Raw genomic sequence first — 19,699 nt, 5'->3', positions numbered from 1 at the left:
ACCCCTTCCAAGATCCCACATGCTATTCATGCAATGGACCTTTCAGGAATTACCCTTGAATCATCTATTCTTGATTACCAATTCTTGCAAGAAAGACCTTCGTTGGTGGCTAACGTCACCCATTTGTTCTTCCCTCTCCAGTCGCAACGGTGCCACGGACACCTCCCTGATCAGGTGGGGGGTATTATCAGGGACGGACAGCCCAAGGTACTTGGCAGGCTCACGAGGCTCATTTACACACAAACGTCCTTGGAGATGAGAGCGGTTCTTCTAGGGTTGCAGGCCTTTCAAGACTCTCTTCCCCTTGGCACAATTGCAATCCGGTCGGACAACATGTCAGTAGTCTGGTACATCAACAAACAAGGAGGAAACAAATCCTACCCCCTGCGCCAAGAGGCTCTGAGATTATGGAATTGGGCAGAGGTCCACACAGTGTTTTCTGATTGCAACGGACATCCTGGGGAAATCCAACATAATAGCGGACAGACTCAGCAGAGCGATTCTGCTACCTCACGAGTGGCCTCTCAAGAATGAAATAGCGGAAATGATTTTCCGCAGATGGGGCCAGCCTTGCTGCAACCTTTTTGCCACCCCCACAAACACCAAGTGCAGCAACTACTTTGCCCTGATCTCTCAACAGGGACAATCACCGAGGGACGCACTTGTCCATGATTGGCCTCCGGGACTCCTTTATGCCTTTCCCCCCTTTCCATTGCCCAAAGTATTGCAGAAAGCCAGTTTTCTGGGCAGGACACTTATCTTAATTGCTCCATATTGGCCTTGTCAAATTTGGTTCTCCTTTCTGAAGCCTCATCTACTAGAGGAGCCTTGGATCCTGGGCCCAGTGCTAGATCTGTTGACCCACTAGTCAGGAGCTCTTCATCCCTCTCTTCAGTCCATCAAACTGACAGCTTGCCTGCTCCAGTTCTCAGAATAGCCAGGTTCCAGAATTTTTCAGAAGAAGCGTGACATATCCTATTATCGTCTCACAAATCTTCTGCTAGGAAACTTTACCTCAGTAAGTGGCAAAGGTTTTCTATCTGGGCACAACAGAATAACATTGACCCTTTCCAGGCAACTATATCAGATGTACTGGAATTCCTAATGAAACTGTTCAGTGAAGGAGCTGCAGCAGCAACCATTCGAGTCCAACTCGCTGCTATTTCTAATTTTCATTTAGGTGCATCTGAAAATGGTATTATGTCTCATAAGCTGGCTAAGGCGTTTTTGAAGGGTACGATGCACTTAAAACCACCGATCAGATCTCCTACTACTCGCTGGAACTTAAATCTAATCTTATCCAAAATTATTCTTCCGCCCTTTGAACCTGCCTCTTCTTGTGACCTGAAGTATCTTTCTTGGAAGACCATTTTCTTGGTGCCCATTACATAAGCACGCAGAATTTTGGAGTTGCAAACCCTTTCCATTAAGCCATCTTATCTGATATTTCATAAAGATAGTTTTTCCCTCAGGATGAATCCATCATTTCTACCCAAAGTATGTTCAGAATTCACTCTAAATCAGACGATTGAGTTGCCCGTTTTCTTCCCCAACCATTCAAACCAATTGGAGTATATGCTTCACAAACTTGATGCGCATTGACAACTTTGCTTTTATTTGAATAGAACAAAAGATCTCAGAAGGGTTGATCAGCTGTTTGTCTCCTTCTCAGATTCAAGAAAAGATGCACCTGTCTCCAAAATTACCTTATCGAAATGGCTCTCTGATTGTATCTCCTTTATCTACAGTGAAGCAGGTATTGCATTACACAATAATGTCATGGCTCATTTTACAAAGGCAGTTTCTACTTCAGCTTTCTTGACCAGGTTATCTATAGATTCTATTTGTGCAGCTGCCACCTGGTCAAATCTGCATACCTTTATATCTCATTACAAAGTGGACAAGGCCTCTAGGGACAGAGCTTCATTTTGATCTACTGTCCTGAAACAGGTACTCCCGTGAGCCACCCAAGATTGTGGTGCTGGGGATGCTACCCATCAGTAAGAATGAAGGCGAGATTAAACAACTTCACATTAAGAAGTTATGTACTTACCATAATGTTCCATGTGAGTTGTTATTCTCACCTTCATTGTTACAACCCTGCCCCCTACTTCCTTCCTATGTCTGGAAGCACGAGAGGTTCCACGCTGGGTTTGGTTTTCCTGAAGGGTGTCCTTCTCCCTGGATCTTATGATTTCCTTGAAATTTAGAATAGGATTCTACACTAGTTGGCAGCAAACAGGATCTGTGGAGTGTAGTGGTGCACTGTGGGATAGGGCTTTGGCCCCGAGCTGTTTTAAGACCTCGAGCTTTGCTATTTGGCTGAATTGGAGCTGATGGTTGGCTCCAAACCCATCAGTAATAATGAAGGCGAGAATAACAACTCACATGGAACATATTATGGTAAGTACATAACTTCTTATTCTTTAAACTATAATTGTTGTCGATTATATTTTTGAAAATATAAAATATTTGGTTTATACCATGTGAGAAGTGGCTAAATTTCTTGTTATAAAAGCAATATTCACGGAGTATCCAAAATATTTTGTTAATTTCAAAGGTTTCGTTAAACTGGGTTTCTGAGTTCTCAGAGGAAGTTATATGTATTTCATGTAGTTGTTTCCAGCTAGAGGTGTATATGGATGAAATCCAGAGTAGTATTATATTAATAATAACAGATATGGAATATAATTCTATGCGGGAAAGCCAATCCCATTACTGTCCCAGGCTCTAACATGCCATTTGTAGGCTATTCTTGGTTTCTTTGGGAACCATAGAAAAGTTAGTAATAGGGAATCTATTTGTTTAAAGAATTTCTTAGGAGGAGGTAAAATCAATGATTGTATGTAAAATAAAATAATCATTTTTATTAATGTAAGTCTGCCTTCCATGGTGAAAAAACATTTTGTTCCACTTTTTAGTGAAGTCACTGATTATAGCTACTAGTTTAGTGAAGTTAAATTTAATAGTCTTATTCCACTTATTCTTAATACTTATTCCTAGATAATCTATCTTATCATTTTCCCAGTTGAATGTATTGTATTTTTGCAAGTTGCTACTTATTTTCTTATTAATTAAAAGTGTTTTGGTTTTATTTTGCTTAAAATTGAGATTTTTCCAAATAGAGTTATGGCATTCATGATATATTGTAAAGAGCCTTCTATGTTACTGGATGTTAGTAGAATATTGTCAGCAAAAAGCTGAACTTTTGGACAGTATCCCTCATTAACTTGAAATCCTTTGATATTTGGGTTATTTCTAATAAATGAAACAAAAGGTTCCACTGATAAAGTGAAAAGTAATGGGCATAGAGGGCAACCTTGACTAGTTCCCTTATGAATTTTTACTGGAGATGATAGACATGAACCAATCTTAACAAATGCTTTAGAATCACTATAAATATTTAATATCAGTTTAGTGAAATCTGAAGTAAAGTTAAATTCTTTAAAGATTTTTTTGTAAGTATGACCAACTAAGGGAATCGAACACCTTATCAATATCCAGACTAATAATAGTTAATTGTTTCTTGGTTTTGTTTGCAATGTCTATTAGAGATAGTAGCTTAATAATCTCATCCACACCCTACTTATGAAACGTAAACCTTGTACTCCCTCAGTTGATCTCCTCCCAGCTGAGTACCTTCAAATTGCAGCCAAAGTACTTGCCTTTCCTGTCTCCATTGTAATAAATCAAACCATAACTGAAGGCTTTATCCCATCCCTTTGGAAAGTCTCTCATATAATTCCTCTTCATAAGGGTGGTAACTCTAACGAACTCTCCAACTTCCGTCCTATAGCCTTACTTTCACCATTAGCTAAAATCATGGAAAGATGTGTATATCGGCAATTACTCGACCATCTTCTCCAAAACAATCTTCTAGCAGACTGCCAACACGGTTTTAGACCTTATCACAGCACTACTACTGCACTCTTGTCATTCACAGATCATATTAATAAAAATAGGAATAACAACTTGCTGTCCCCAGCTGTCTTCTTAGACCTCTCTAAGGCCTTTGATATGGTCAACCATACTCTCTTACTAAACATCCTTAAATCTCTTGCTTTGGGACACCCAGGCTATCCAGTGATTTAATTCTTACTTAGAAAATAGATAGCAAACAGTTCTTTGGGACAATCATATATCATCTCTGCTTCCCATCAAAATAGGAGTGCCACAAGGCTCCATACTGGGACCTCTCCTCTTTTCTATTTTTATTAATGATCTAAATAAGTCCCTTCCACAATCCATCTGTATTCAATATGCCGATGACTCAACATTGATATGTTCAGCATCCTCCCCAGTTGAGCTTCAGACTACTACACAAAAAGTTTTCACAGCAGCTGAAAACTGGTTCTGTCAGTATTGTCTCTCACTGAATCCTAAAAAAAGCTAAATTATTACTTTTCACACGTACACAGAAGTCATCTACTTTTACCTCCAATATAACATCTAACAATGGCACAATAATAACCCCTGACCCTACTACCAAACTTCTAGGTGTCACAGTAGACCATAATCTCAACTTTGATTCGCACATTAACTTGACCATCAAGTCAGTCAATAGAAAACTTGGATCTCTCTACAGGCTTAAATCCTACCTTACAACCTTAGCCAGAAGTACTATAGCACAAACACACCTGCTCTCTACCCTTCTTTATGCCTCACCGATTTTTACAAACTTATCTAAATCTAATTTCAATAAACTAACAACAGCATATAACAATATAGCCAGATTTGCAACAGGAGCCCCTTTTCGTACCCATCATTGTTCAAATCTTAAACAACTGGGCTGGCTGGAATTACAAAATCAAATACGACTACAGCAACTAACCATCACCCACAAAATCTTCTATCATCCTTCAAATACTACGATACTTTGTACTCTAATTACTCCGTATAAAAACCTGTCTTCCTTGCGCTCTGCCACCAAGCTCCTAGCAGCCTCCCATAAATCCCACAACAAAGCTGGGGACTGTTTGTTCTCCAACTCTACTGGACCTATCTGGAACAAGCTTCCAAGTGAACTTACTGCTCTTACTTCTTTACCCACTTTTAAGAAGCATCTAAAAACTTTGCTTAATTCCCAATGGCTCTGTCCTTGTACTAACCCTGACTGAACCTTTTATTGCCTCTACCTATTCTTGGTCTCTTCAAATACTTTACTAGGTTTCTACAGTACTGTTTTTCTACTTTCACTTTACCATTTCCACTGAACTACAAAAAAAAAAAAAAAAAAAAAAAACCTGCATTGTGATTCCTCTATGTAGGTCAATCAACATTTTCTGTCATGTGATACATAACATTTCTATCCCTTCTTGCATTAGCAATTTTATCATCTGATGTATTTTTGTTGGCTATGCTTCTGGCATTTTTATGTACTACTTTCCATTTGTAAAATATTTCTTTTTTTGTATAACTGGTTTTGTTCTATATTATTGTGTTTTTGGAGCTTTCCCCCCTGGGCCTCTACTGAACATGGACATGTATCCAGCTAGACTAGCCCTGTCAACAAATGTAAAATAAATATTGTCATGTACTTTTCTATGCAGGATAAAGCCAGTTTGATCAAAGTGTATTAGATTGGGTAATATATTCTTTAGTCTTTTGGCCAGGATAGACATGAAAATTTTATAATCGATATTTAATAATGATATGGGTCTATAGGATGCACATAGTTGGGGGTCCTTACCTTGTTTTGGAATGGGGGAAATTACTGAGTACTTCCATGAGGGAGGGAAAATTAAGTCTTGTTTAACCATGGAGAATGTGTTTAATAATAACTTTATTGTGTGCTCTGGAAGAATTTTATATATTTCTGGGATTATCCCATCTAACCCTGGGGCTCTATTATCCCTTAGATTTTTAACTTGTTCTTTCACTTCTGCTAAGGTTATTTGTTTATTTAGGGTACTATTTCATTGTTTTGATCGTTTAGTCTTGATATTGTCGTGTAGAAATTTATCTATTACATCGTCTGAATCTAGTGGTGATTGCATGTCATTGATTGACCGATAATGATTTCTAAAGGCTTCTAATATACCTCCTAAATCAGTTGTTCTTTTTACTGTGTTGTTATTCTTGTATTTAATTTAATTAATGTGATTTTGTTTACTAATTTGTTTGGATCTGATAGCTAGTTTATGTAAATGTCTGGGGTTTACTGAATAGGACTGTAGTTTAATCTTTTCTAAGCTTATAGCAACCTTGTGATTCAATATTTCTTAATATTTGTGGTTTAGCTTAGAAATTTCAGTAAGTACTGCTTTATCATTTGATTTTAAATTTAGTTTCAACTTATCTATTTTGGCTTGTAAATCAAAAAGTTCCTTGTCCCATTCTTTTCTCCTTTTAAAGTACCAAGCTTTAACTCCACTAAAGATGTGAACTTTTAATGCATCCCAGAGTATATCTGTTACTTCACCATTATTGTTGTTTTCCATAAATGCATTTATTTCTTTTAATAACCACTCCTTAAAACCTTTTAACTTAGTAACATAGGCTGGGATTCTTTGAAAAATTATCATATAATCTTTTTTCACAGCCAAGCTGAACAAAAAGGCATTGTGGTCAGAGAGTGGACATGACTGTAATGCAACATCACTTATTTTAGAGTAAAAAGTGTTAGACACAAAAATCTTATCAATATTAGTTTGTGTGCCGAATCAGAAAGAATAATGAGTGTATTGAAGTGAATTTGGAACTCTTAAATTATGTATGTCTCTAAAATTCATTGAGGATATAAAACTGTTTACCTTTTTAGCTTGTGTCATTAGTTTAACCTTACTATTTTTAGAGGTGTCTTCATCTGATAACAAGCAATTGAAATCTCCCGCCAGAATAATTTCTCCCTTTGCATGTAAAGTAATGAGATCCAAGTATTTCTTCACATATTTAGTTCCTAGACCAGGAATCCAATAATCATTTACCAGTGTGAAGCATTTCTTATTAACTTCTTAGCACTACTAAGCTTAACATTCCGTCTTTATCTGAAAAGGTGTTTACAATTTTAAGTAGTATATAAGTATTATTCCATAGTATAAGAGTACCTCTCCTTTTGGCTCTAAAGCAGGAATCTGTGAGAACTGTAAAACAATTAAATGATAATTTTTGCAAATCCTTCTCCAGCAAGTGGGTTTCCTGCAAGAAGATTATCTGAGCTCTGTGCATTTTAATAAATTTAATTAAACTAGCTCTTTTAACATTGTTATTTAAGCCATTAGTATTTAATGATAAGCATTTATATATCATCATTTGTTAAAGTTATATTTAGAGCATCAATAATACCTTCCAAGTATAATGACTTGAAGTAATTCATGAAGTTATGTATCATGGATGAGTCAAAAATCTTTAGAAACAAATTCTGAAACAATAACTAAAAAAATATACGTACATGGAACCTAAAGTTCTAGGTTTAGTTAATAAATTAACTAAACCACCCTTTAACACCATCTCACATACCAGAAACATACATAAATAGCTTCTGCTTTAAATGTAGTATATACAAACAATGAAGCATTTCTAAGGTAACTCAAACAAATATGAACATAAAAATCCATCAGGCAATCACAGATCCGTATGTAATATTGTGTAAACCACTGCTAGGTATTGGAGAATAAGGAGTCAGTTTCATCAATTAACCTAGTTGCTTTATCGGCATAAGCTTCTAATACCTATATATTTTATACCTGTATTACAGTCACTTGTGTTTATAACTATAGCAATACAGTAGTTATACCAGTTTACTTATTTCCACTTCCCCCCCTTCCCTTTTTATACCTTTATCTGTTCAAGTAGACTGGTAGTCATGAATGGAAAGAAGAAAGGGGGGACCATATGTTGGTCTATTAATACTAATTGAACAGAATAGAGTGACCTAGAACATTTTAACAATCCATTCCTACAGTGTATGTGGTCATACAAAGATTTGAATCATAGTATCATAACTATCATTGCAACTGAGTCTGATTATATTGCTTTAAATCTGCATCAATGAGAATACCTAATATAGATTAAAGTTGCTTAAGCATGAAAGTAGCAGAAGGAAAAGGAGACTCAATCCTATATATATCTTTGCATTCACAATATTAAAGAAATTGTTTGTTTAAGTAGTCAAATGTTAATATATTATCATTTAGGGCATGCTATCAAAGCAAAGAATGGTATCCTGTTAGATTTCAGTGTTTCAAAGCAAAAAACATACAGTAGCATTAAAATGCAATTTTCCTCCATTAGACTAGTAAAATAATCGCTCCATTAAAGTCCTAGCTTCTTAAAAATACATATTTAAAGTGATTCCATACATTTAGATGCATAAAAGATGAAAAAACAACCAAAAAAAAAAAACAGTTACTTTTTCTAATAGTTTCATTTTCAGCATTACATCCTGGTTTCTGAGTCATGCCTGAGTTCAAAGGTTGTGTGATGTCATTGCTCACTGTATTCTTGCTTCCAGCTTCTCTAGCTTGCTGCTAGTGCCCTGTAGATGCTCGTGCATGTGAAAAAACAGTCACAGAGGCTTAGAAAAAGCATTTTTGGCAGAAATTTCAAACAACTAAGTTTTTTCCATTCTAAAGAAGCATAAAAAGTGCATAAGCAGCCTCCACAGTGAAAAAAAACATGAACAGCCCTTCTCTAAAAATGTTGGGAAAGTAAGATTTTCCCCATAAATCAATAATTTACATTCCTTAAACTAAATTAGGTTAAGAATTAAAATTAGAGCATTTAGTTAATGTAAAGCACTGAATGTTGATATATTACACTAAGAAATGCAGATTTTAAGTAAAGACATATATATTAATCATGATATGTACATCTTTCAAAAATGTCACGAGGAAACAAAACTATCTTAACTCTACAGCATCTCCTAAGGGCACTTTTGTTGTGGGGATTCCATACAGTGCAATCATAATAGACTAAACAGTAAACTCTAAAGTGTTACCCCACCACTAACACACATGAATGCTTTACCTTGGAAATCATGAATTAATAACGCCCCTTTTGATGGCTCATCTTTGTTCAGGCCGAAAGTAAAAGAGACTCTTAAAAGGTGCGAACAAGAAGGCAAAACTCCGTGGGAGTACGTTTCTCTGTCCCTACCAGACCTTATCCCAGAGGTAAGAAGGATGGGAAAATGTGGTTCTGGAAGTCCCAAAGAGCTTCGCCGGACACATGTGGTGAATTTTCCCCCAGGGGCAGGGGGGAGATATAACAATGGAAGACATCTCCCTCGTGGCACAGGGGTCTGCAGAATCAGGGTGACAGAGATACATTCTCTAGCAGGCCCTTCCAGCGCTCCTGAAAGGAGGCCCGACTGTCCACCTGTGGAGACAGTTGAGGGGGAGATTATCACTGTACCCAAAAGCCTGGCTGAATATCACTCAAGACAAATGGGTATGGTCGAACATATCCAGGGGATACAACATTCATTTGTCTTTTCCACCCCTTCCATCAAGATCCATCTTAGGCATACCACCTGGTCAAAGGGATCAAGTAACCCTAGAAATCCAAAGGTTGTTAGAAAAAAGAGCCATCCAAGAATTTCCTGCAGACCAAGCCAGATCTGGAATTTACTCCAGGTTATTTTTAGTTCCAAAGAAAACAGAGGAATGGAGACCAATTTTGGATATCAGCAAACTGAACAAGTCGGTAAAGAAAGCAAAGCTCTGGATGGTAACACTACATTCTATACTCCCTTTTCTCGGACAAGACAATTGGATGTGCTCAGTAGATTTTCAGGATGTGTATTATTGCATAAAAATGGACAGGCAATCCGGGATATATCTATGCTTCCAGCTGGGAGCCAGTCATTACCAGTTCAGAGCTCTGTCCTTTGGTCTCACTACAACCCCCAGAGTGTTTACCAAATGCATGGCAGTAGTCACGGCTCACCTGAGGTGTCTAGGATTCTGAGTGTTTCCATACTTAGACAACTGTCTCCTAACTGCCACCACCAAGCATCTACTGACCAAGGTAAGGGGCACTACCATTCATCTCTGTTCAGAGTTAGGCATTACCATAAATGTCAAAACATATGCCTTGTTGCCTTCACAGCATATTATTTTATAGGAGCAGACTTAAATACAAGAGACATGGTAGCAAAACTACCTCACGAGAGGCTGCGCCATCAAATATCTATCTTGCTCATGAAGAAGAAAGTACAGGCAGAATTTGTTCTCAAGGTACTGGGTTCAATGGCAGCTGCAACAACACTAGTCCCACTGGTGCGTCTACACATGAGAGTGTTACAGTGGCTACTCTTTGCTCAATGGTCCCTGTAGGAGTTGCCCATGTCACACAAGATCCTCATTACGGACATCTGCAAGAAGGATCTACAGTGGTTGCTTCAGTCCATGCAGGTAATGATAGGCAGACCATTTGTTCTTCCTCAACCCATAGCTACAGTGACCATGGATGCCTCCCAGATTGGGGGGGGGGGGGCATTATCTGGGACAGACTGTCCAAGGGACTTGGCAGGAACACAAATACCACTTGATCAACATCCTAGAGATCAGAGCTGTGCTTCTGGCGTTGCAGGCATTCACAAGTTCTCTTCCACCAGGTACGATTGAAGTTCAGACAGACAATATGTCCGTCGTGTGGTATATCAACAAACAAGGTAGAACCAAATCTTACCCTCCCTGTCGAGAGGCTGAAAGAGTATGGCAATGGGCAATATCTTAAATCCAAAAGTAAGGCATGCTGTATATGAAGCAACTTCACTTTATTAAAACAATAAAAGCAGTATCATAAGCGCTTTCGGGTAAATCCCTTTATCAGATGATAAAACACTAGTAAAAACATAGTATCTAACATAGTACAACACAGCCAATGAAAATCAATAGTTCACCCTCTTTTTTGCTAGAGCTGATTTTAAAGGGAAAACATCATTTAATCCTGGGGCTTTGTCAGCTTGCAGTCTAAAAATCCATTGCATCTCTTTGTATTCAGTTTCATTATACAAGTTACCCATTCTTTGACTTCTATTTACAACACATATAACCATGAAGGCAAATACATGATCACTATGCAATTCTTTATGCTTGTACAGTGCATTGTGTTCTTTTCTTAATCTTATATCATGCTTAAAAATTTTATCTTTAAGTCTGCAATTTGTTTTTCCTACATAATATGCAGTACACTGTTGACAGTTCACAATGTAGATAACATTTTGCGTGTTACAGTCAGCATACATATTCAAAAAGTAATTCTTGTTGGTCCTGGGGTGTATAAAACAGTTCCCTTTTAAATGTGCTTACAGGCTTTACAATGTAGGCATGGATAAGTTCCCTTCTTCTTAATGCCCACATTTTTAAAATGCATAGGTTCTTGACACAAAATATCTTTCAAATTTTTATTTCTTTTAAAAATAAATCTAGGTTATCACCCTACAACTCTATTTATATTCTCATCTGTTAAAAGAATTCTCCAGTGGTCTCTAATTATATTATAAATACCACCTATATCATTACTGTATGTTAAACTTATTTTCAAACCTTCATTAGCTTTTTGAACCTGTGCATCTACCTTATTAGGCCATTTTTTACCTCTGTGTATCTATAGAGACTGCTGTTGTCCATTTCCTTTTTCAATAAAATTTTACTATAACCTCGTGCTTGAAAATGATTCTTTAAAGAGTCCAATTCCTGTATAAAGGAATTTTCATTCGTGCAAAGTCTGGATATTCTACACACTTGTGCCTTGACTATGTGTTGAATACATGTCTAGGGTGCATGCTATCACATCTAAGCATGCTATCAAATCTAAGCATGTTGTTGGTCCAACAAGGCTTCCTATATAGTGAGGTCTCTACCTCCCCATTTTCTTTTTTAATACTAACATCCAGTTATTCAATAACTGAACTAGAATAATTCAATGAGAATCTGAAGAAGCTGGTAGTAGACTCTAGATACTTAACAAAGGATGCTAATTCTGATGTGGTGCCCCCCCACAAAAAGAAAACATCGCCCACAAATCTATTGTAAAAGAGAAGTTTGTCTTTCCAATCATGTGCTGCCTCAAATATCACCATATCGTCCCAGTATGCCAGGACTAGGTTAGCATATGTCTTCGCACAAGGCGTACCCATAGCTATACCTTGTCTCTGGCAATAATACTTTGTTTGACAAAGAAAAACATTGTTCTCTAATACTAGCCTTAATAAGGAACATAACCGTATATTTTCATGTATATGTATATTCACCTTTTTGTTCAGTATTACTTCTATGGCAGTAATACCATATTGATTTTCTATGACAGTGAACAAGTTCTTTCCATCTAAAGTAACAAACATATAGAAAATGTCACTGTTCTCTTGTAAATAAACACCCAATGATACCAGAAATGTAGAAGTATCTTTCAAAATTCTAGGGAAGGTTTGTAACATTGGTCTGAGAGTGCATTCTAACCAGATAGAAATATTTTCTGTTACCCAGCCCCTACCCGATACTATAGGTCTCATGGGTGGTGTTTTGGGATCCTTATGAATTTTTGGTAAGGCTTTAAAAACTGGGATAGTAGGATGTTGTATATATAAAAATGTCAGCAGCTCATGGTCTATCAAACCAGTTTTTTCCATGTTAAATAAAGATTTGTGCACTTTTTGTATATAAGAATTCACCATTAGTGGTGACAGCTGAAGAAAAGTCAGTCTATCAGCTAGCAACAGATCTATTTGTGTGTTATAAAACTCTTTGTTAAGTACAACAACAGCACCTCCCTTATCAGCAGATTTTATAACTATGTTGGTATTATTCTTTAGCTCTTGCCGTGCATTTCTATGTGGTTGGTCTAAGTTGAAATACATAGATCTATGTGTATTCTGTAGATATTAAACCGGTGTAGAATACTACCCAGCAGGTAAACAGGTCCCGTTGTAAACAGAAAACGAAACAGCAAAAACTACAATGGTACACTGAAGCACTACTCGAAATAGCATCCAGTAAAAATAAGAAACATTTATTTATAGGTGAGTGCTTTCACCACATATCGTGGCTTTATCAGACCATATACATATTATATAGCGCTCACCTGTAAATAAATGTGTTTCTTATTTTTACTGGATGGTACTTCGAGTCGTGTTTCAGTGTACCATTGTCGTTTTTTTGCTATTCTGTAGATATTGTTCAGTTTCACATTCACATGTTTTAACAAACAACAGTGTAGGATTTAAAGTAGGTGAAAAGTGCTAGGTTGCTTCAATGCATGAGGTGTTTGAACACTGTTCGTATCATTAAACATTTGCTTCAACATTACATTCCGTGCAAAGTATAGCAGCTCAGGTATTACAGTACAAAAATCTGTCCCTGTACTCGGTAAAAAATTTAAATCCCTCCTTAACACTGATAGTTGTAATTCAGAAAGAGAAATACCTGAAATATTATGAACATTGCAAATGTTGCATGCATTATCAGTAGTCCATTGGAGGTCCTTCATCTCTTGTAGTCCTTGTCCATCTGATGTGAAAATCTCTTCTTCCGGGAATTCGTCTTCTTCACCGGTGCTGGTAATGTGAAAAAAGAAGAAGAAGAAGACCTTTACTTTTTGTTGTTTACTTTTATGGGCAATATCTTCTCAACATTTTCTGATCACAACGCATATCCCGGGAAAGTCCAACATGATACCAGACAAATTAAGCAGGGCAATTCTTATGCCTCATGAGTGGTTCCTGAAACAGGAAATTGCAAACCAAATTTTTCACAAGTGGGGCCAGCCTTCCTGTGACCTCTTTGCCATGTCCATGAATGCCAAATGCAGCGGCTATCTTGCCCTAATCCCCCCTCCAGGGGAGTCACCAAGGGATGTACTTGTTCATGATTGGCCCCCAGGACTTCTTTATGCATTTTTCCCATTTCCACTAATACCCAAAGTTCTTCAGAAAGCCAGATCGTTGAGTTGAAGGCTAATTCTCATCGCTCCATACTGGCCTTATCAGATATTGTTCCCCTTCTTATGGCCACATCTCCAGTAGGAGCCTTGGATCCTGGATCCAGTACCGGATCTTGTGACTCATCAATCAGGAATGCTCCATCCCTCTATTCAAACACTCAGGCTGACAGCTTGGTTTCTCCACTTCCCGTCTTAGCCAGGCTTCCAGACATGTCCCCAGCAGTGAGTCACATTCTAGTTTCATCACACAAGACTACAACTCGAAAATGTTATGCTAGCAAATGGAAAAGGTTTTCTTGCTGGGCTGACAAAAATCACATTGATCCCTTTACAGCCCCTATAACTACAATTCTGGATTTTTTAGCAGAAAGCTTTAATCAAGGGGCAGCTGCGGCCACTATATGAGTACAACTAGCTGCCTTATCAAACTACCATGTAGGAGACATGGTATCCAATATAATGTCTCACAGATTATGCAAAGCTTTTCTGAGAGGTACATTTCTGTTAAGACCTCCAGTAACAGAATCTCCACCTCCATGGGATCTAAATTTGGTAGTGTGTGTGTGTGTGTGTGTGTGTGTGTGTGTGTGTGTGTGTGTGTGTGTGTGTGTGTGTGTGTGTGTGTGTGAGTGTGTGTCTGTAATGCCCCATTTAGAAAGTGGTTTCCGGTTAAGTGACTTGCTCATAGTTACATAGAGATAGAAAGACTCAAACCCTGTAACCCTGATGCTCCTTGTTAAGAGCTTGGAACTCTAATCCTCCACAACAACTCACTCACCATTTTTGGGATAAATCAGTCACTATTTATTTATTTATTTATTTTATTTTACATTTGTTGACCGGGTTAGTCTGGCTGGACACATGTCCATTTTCAGCAGAGGCCCGAGGAGAAAAGCTCCTCTATATACTAGTACATAATAATGATAAAAATAAACAAAAAAAGCACAATAAGATAGAAATTATAAGCATGTAAAGAACTATTCCCAAGTAGCAAAGTAACAGTGCAAAAGTAATCTGTAAAAACTAAACATAGTGAGAGGATTTCTATTACAAAATCTTTGGAAGAGTAAATAAAGAAGAAATAAAGCAAGTAACTCACACAAGACTCTATTCAACTATTTACAGCATTAACAATTTTGATAGACATTTGTGTCAGGGCACTAGTTTTAAGGAACAGATGTCATCAGCTGGGTGATTTAGATACAAGGTGAGATGATAGGTTACAGTAATATAAAGAGAAGAAAATATAAGGGAAAAGTAATATCCAAGTGGATGGTAGGTGAAGTACAGAGGGGGGGTAAAGGTAGTGATAGGGACATGAGGAAGAGTAGTGGAAAGAGTTGAAAAGAGAGATGGAAGCTGAGATCAGTCAGGATTTGAGCAAGGGCATAGCCAGTGAGTTTTAAAATAGTTTCTTAGTTGTTTTTTGAAAAGTTGTGATGAGCCTAGAGCGGTCAGTTCTATGGGAAGTTTATTCCAGTATGAGCCAATGGCATTTGTAAACAAGGAGTCCCCAGCTTTGTTGTGTGTTTTGAGAGTGGCTACTAGTAGTTTGTTAGCTGAGCGAAGGGAAGTAAGATTCCTGTAAGGGACAACAAGGTTATTTAGTATGGGTGTATTAGTAGGGTAATGGAGAATTTTATAGGTAATAACTAATTGATGTAGGAGAATGAGATTTTGAAGTTCAAGCCAGTCAAGCTTTTTGAGATTAACACAATGATGTGTGAGAAATGGGGAACCTGTGGCAAACCTGGCAATGCTGTGGTAGGCTGTGGCAAGTTTCTGAAGGTTAGATTTTGAAAGGTTTATAAAAGATGGGGAGGCATATAATAATGTAGAGATAAGATGAGTTTGGGCTAAAGACACCCTGGTGGTTGCTGTTAGAAAGGGCTTAAGTCTATAGAGGGCACCTATCTTCTTATTAACAGTTTTGATAGTTAGGTCAATGTGGTAATCAAAGTTTAGTTGATTATCTATTGTAACACCTAGTAGTTTAGCGGAACTATCAGGTGTAATGATAGTGCCATTGTCAGACACAATAGAAAAGGAAAGAGGGGTAGATGTCAGGGTTGGAGAAAATAGTAATAATTTAGTTTTTTTGGGATTAAGGAGGAGACAGATATCTTGGAACCATCTTTCTGCTGTTGTAAAGACTTTTTGGGTGGAAGAATGAAGTTCAGCTGGAGAGCAGAACAGATAAGAGTTGAATCGTCTGCATATTGAATACATGAGGGTGTTGGGAGTGAGATAGACAGGTTGTTTCTAAATATGGAGAAGAGAAGAGGTCCTAAGATGGATCCTTGTGGGACACCAATAGTGATTGGGAGCTGAGAGGAGAGATGGCTGTCCCAAAGGACTGCTTGTTGTCTATCTTTCAGATAAGAGTCAAACCAGTGCAATGCTGAAGGTTCAAGTGAGAGAGATTTCAAAGTGTCTAGTAAAAGTTGATGGTTGACCATGTCAAAGGCTTTAGAGAGGTCAAGAAACAAAGCAGAAGAGTATAGGTTGTTATTGCGATTTTTGTTGATAGTATCTGTGAAGGAGAGAAGAGCAGTGGAAGTGCTATGGAAAGGTCTAAAGCCATGTTGAGTGTCTGAAAGTAGGCTATTATGTAAAAGATGATGTAAAAGTTGCTGGTGTTTCATAGTACTTATTATTCAAAAAATACATGTTCGTGGAACACCTCTTGTAGTTCATAGATTCATAGGTTCATAAGTGTGTGCAAGGCTAGTGGCCCTGGAGCCTTTACAAGCCTAGCCCATAGGATTACCCTGGCATCGTGCCACCAGACCTTAGTTCCCAGTGCCTCTGTCAAGTAGAGCCACTGGAGTGATCCCAGGGGTGAATTTTCTACTTCCCATCCACTCATCAAGATTTCTCTTGAAGAGGGCCAGTGAGGTGCTCTGCTTGACATGTATGGGAAGTCTGCGCCATAGTATGGGCAGACTCTGGGTTATGAACCTGTCCCTCCAGCATGTTGTATTGATTGTGGTAATGAGCTTGAAGTCTCTGGAGAGTGTGGTGTGGAGGGATTGGGATTTCATTAAATGTAGCATTTCTAACAGAGCTGGGTCAGACATGGCTTTGTAAGTCGAGCAGAGATCGCCTCTAAGTAGGTGATATGAGATGGAGAATAGCTAGAGTTTTTTGAGAATGTCCATATACAACAAATGTTTAAGGCCTAGGATCCATCTCCAGTTGTTGCAGGTGTTTAGTGAGGTACATGCCAAATGGGGCATTGTACTCAATGATTGGCCTTATGAGGGAAGAGTAGAGGGAGACATTGACCTCTTTCTTCCTAGATGCAAAACGCTTAGTAATGAGATGTGCCACATAGAAGGATTTTATGACCACAGTGGCAATGTGGTGGTCAAAAGAGAGGTTGCTGTCAACCAGTGTTCCCAGATCTCTTGTAACGCTTTCTGTGTTCAGTGGACTACCATTGATGTGGTAATTCATTGAACCGGGTTTTTCCCAAAGGGGATGATGACACATTTTTTGGCATTGAGCTTAAGGCCATGGTTCTGACAGCAATCATTGGTCTCAGTGACACCTTTTCTGCAGGATGTCAACATCACTTGAGTAGTTAATAATAGCTCCCAACTTTCGATCGTCTGCAAAATTTGTCAGCCAGAGTCCCCTTGTGTTAGACTGGACTTCAGAGAAGTAGATACTAAACAGAAGTGTACCCAGGACCGAACCCTGTGGGACTCCGCTTGTGACTGGTCGGCAGTCTGACTTGGAGTCAGCTACTTTCACACTGTGGATTCTACCTATGAGCCAGTTTGCAACCCACCTAGTGATAACAGGGATTGATGCCTAGCTTAGTGAGTTTTTCTATGATTTCTGAGTGCAGAATGGTATCAAAGGCCTTGGCCAGATCAAAGTAGGCTGTATGAACCACCTTGCCTTCATCCACAGTTCTGGTGACTGACTCAAGGAAGATGACCAAGTTGAGCAGGCATGAGCTACCCTTCACAAAACCAAACTGTGTGGGATTCATAGTTTGGAGATTCCCTATATCCTTATTTGTTATGTCCATGATGATGCATTCCATAGCTTTGCATATCAGACTCATCAGGCTAATGAGGCGATTGTTCCCAGGGTCTGTAGTCACTCCTCCTTTGTGGAGAGGGATGAGTGTAGTAGTGCGCCATTAGGTAGGGACAGAGCCTGAGGTGAGGCTGTGATTGAACAGGGCACACAGGTGAGGTGCCTGTTCACTCTGTAGTTCATGTAGAACACAGCCAGGGATATTGTCAGGTCCCTTAAAAGCTGTATTCTTGGCCTTGGACAGTGCTGTTTTCACCTGTGCAGCTGTAATACTGGGTGCCTGGCAATCTACTGGTATTGTGACTGGTCCTTTGGGGAGGGAGAGAGGGGTAAAGTTGTCACTGAATCTGTCGGCAAGTATATTGGCAATACCTGTTGGCTCAGTATAGGAGGTACCATTGTGCAGTAGCTCAGAGCAAATCTGGGTATTGCCATGAAGATTCCTTACATAACTATAGAAGGCCTTGTGGTTGTCTTTACTATCTACTGCAATTATGTTTTCATTGTTAGCTTTGGAGGATTTGATGAGGGATCTCAACTTTTTGTTGAGGCTGATAAGGGAGTTTTTCCAGTCTTGGGACTTCACCTTTTTCCGCATCAGTTTCCTCTTTCTGTTGTAGAGTTTGTTTATGGCAGGGGACCACCAGATTGGCTTCCTTTTTTTGGAGGAGAGCGTCTTGGTTCTCTTGGGCATGGCAAGATCCATGCATTTGTGTACATGTTCATACAGTGCATTGGTGTTTGATTTGGTGGTCATGCAACTATTCTCCATTTGCATGAATGCTGTGAACTTAGCCACCTCTGTTTTTAGGAGCCCAAAATTAGCTTTGGAGAAGTTTTTCATAGTGGTTACCTTTGCAGGGTGGGTGGGTGGGAGGGATGTGGATTTCCAAGGTGATTAGTTTGTGGTTGGATATAACCAGGGAGGAGTTGACTACTAGTGTAGAGCAACGGTCACCCATGTTAGTAATGGCAAGGTCAAGGATGTTGCTACCTGTACTGGGGGTAAGAACAAACTGGTCCAGGGCATTGGAATTAATGAATTCCAGGAAACGTTGGGCAAGTGTATTGGTGCATAAGTAGTTTTCCCAGTTAATGGAGGAGTAGCTGAAGTCACCCAGTGTGAGAGTGTTAGGTTGGAACCTAATATTCTTTAGTGTGAGTCTTGGGACATGGTTGAGGACCTATAGGAGGCTACGACCTGAATCGCTGTCTTACCCAATGTTATCGGCACCAGAAGTATCTCAGATGCATTATGTTCGGCAACCAGTCTGCAGGTGTGCGCATCCTTTATGAATATGGAAACACCACCGCCTTTGGAGCTTCAGTCCAAGTTCTGGGGCCGAACGGTGTGGAATGAGTTATAGCCTTGTAGTGCAGGGGTGCTTTCTACTGCCTTGAACCAGGTAGGTCTCTTTTAGGGCACAAATGTCAATGTTCTCCATTTTAAGGAGTGCTTTGAGTGAGTGCATTTTGAGATTTAGACTTCTACAGCATGACCCTCACACTGCATTTGTTTGCAATTGTTATGGTGGTAATTTGGTCTTTAGAACACCCCTACAAAAGGCACTGTATGGGGTGGCAAGAGCCTTGGCCACTATCTGGAAGCCTATGAGTGACAGATGCAGGCTACCTCTGTGCAAAGCATCGAGGTCTGTCAGTCATGTCATCCCAGACAGACAGATACTGAATCCCCTTAAAATGACACAAGAAACCTAGCCAGTTGTTGAAATCAATCATTTTCTGCTTGTACTGTGGTATC

At 38.8% G+C, this 19,699-nt stretch overlaps 1 protein-coding gene across 13 annotated transcripts in view; it reads left to right on the top strand.

Annotated features, from left to right (window-relative positions):
• The window catches only part of ARPP21 (cAMP regulated phosphoprotein 21), a 1,402,215-nt gene that overhangs the window by 955,145 nt on the left and 427,371 nt on the right, over positions 1-19,699 (top strand). The gene's annotated exons all lie outside the window — the stretch shown is intronic.

This window comes from Protopterus annectens, chromosome 3.part0 (genome assembly GCF_019279795.1).
Source record: "Protopterus annectens isolate FY-2018-M chromosome 3.part0, PAN1.0, whole genome shotgun sequence".
NCBI lineage: Eukaryota > Metazoa > Chordata > Ceratodontiformes > Protopteridae > Protopterus > Protopterus annectens.
The sequence above is the reverse complement of the archived record's forward strand: the minus strand, read 5'-3'. Positions and strand labels throughout refer to the sequence as shown.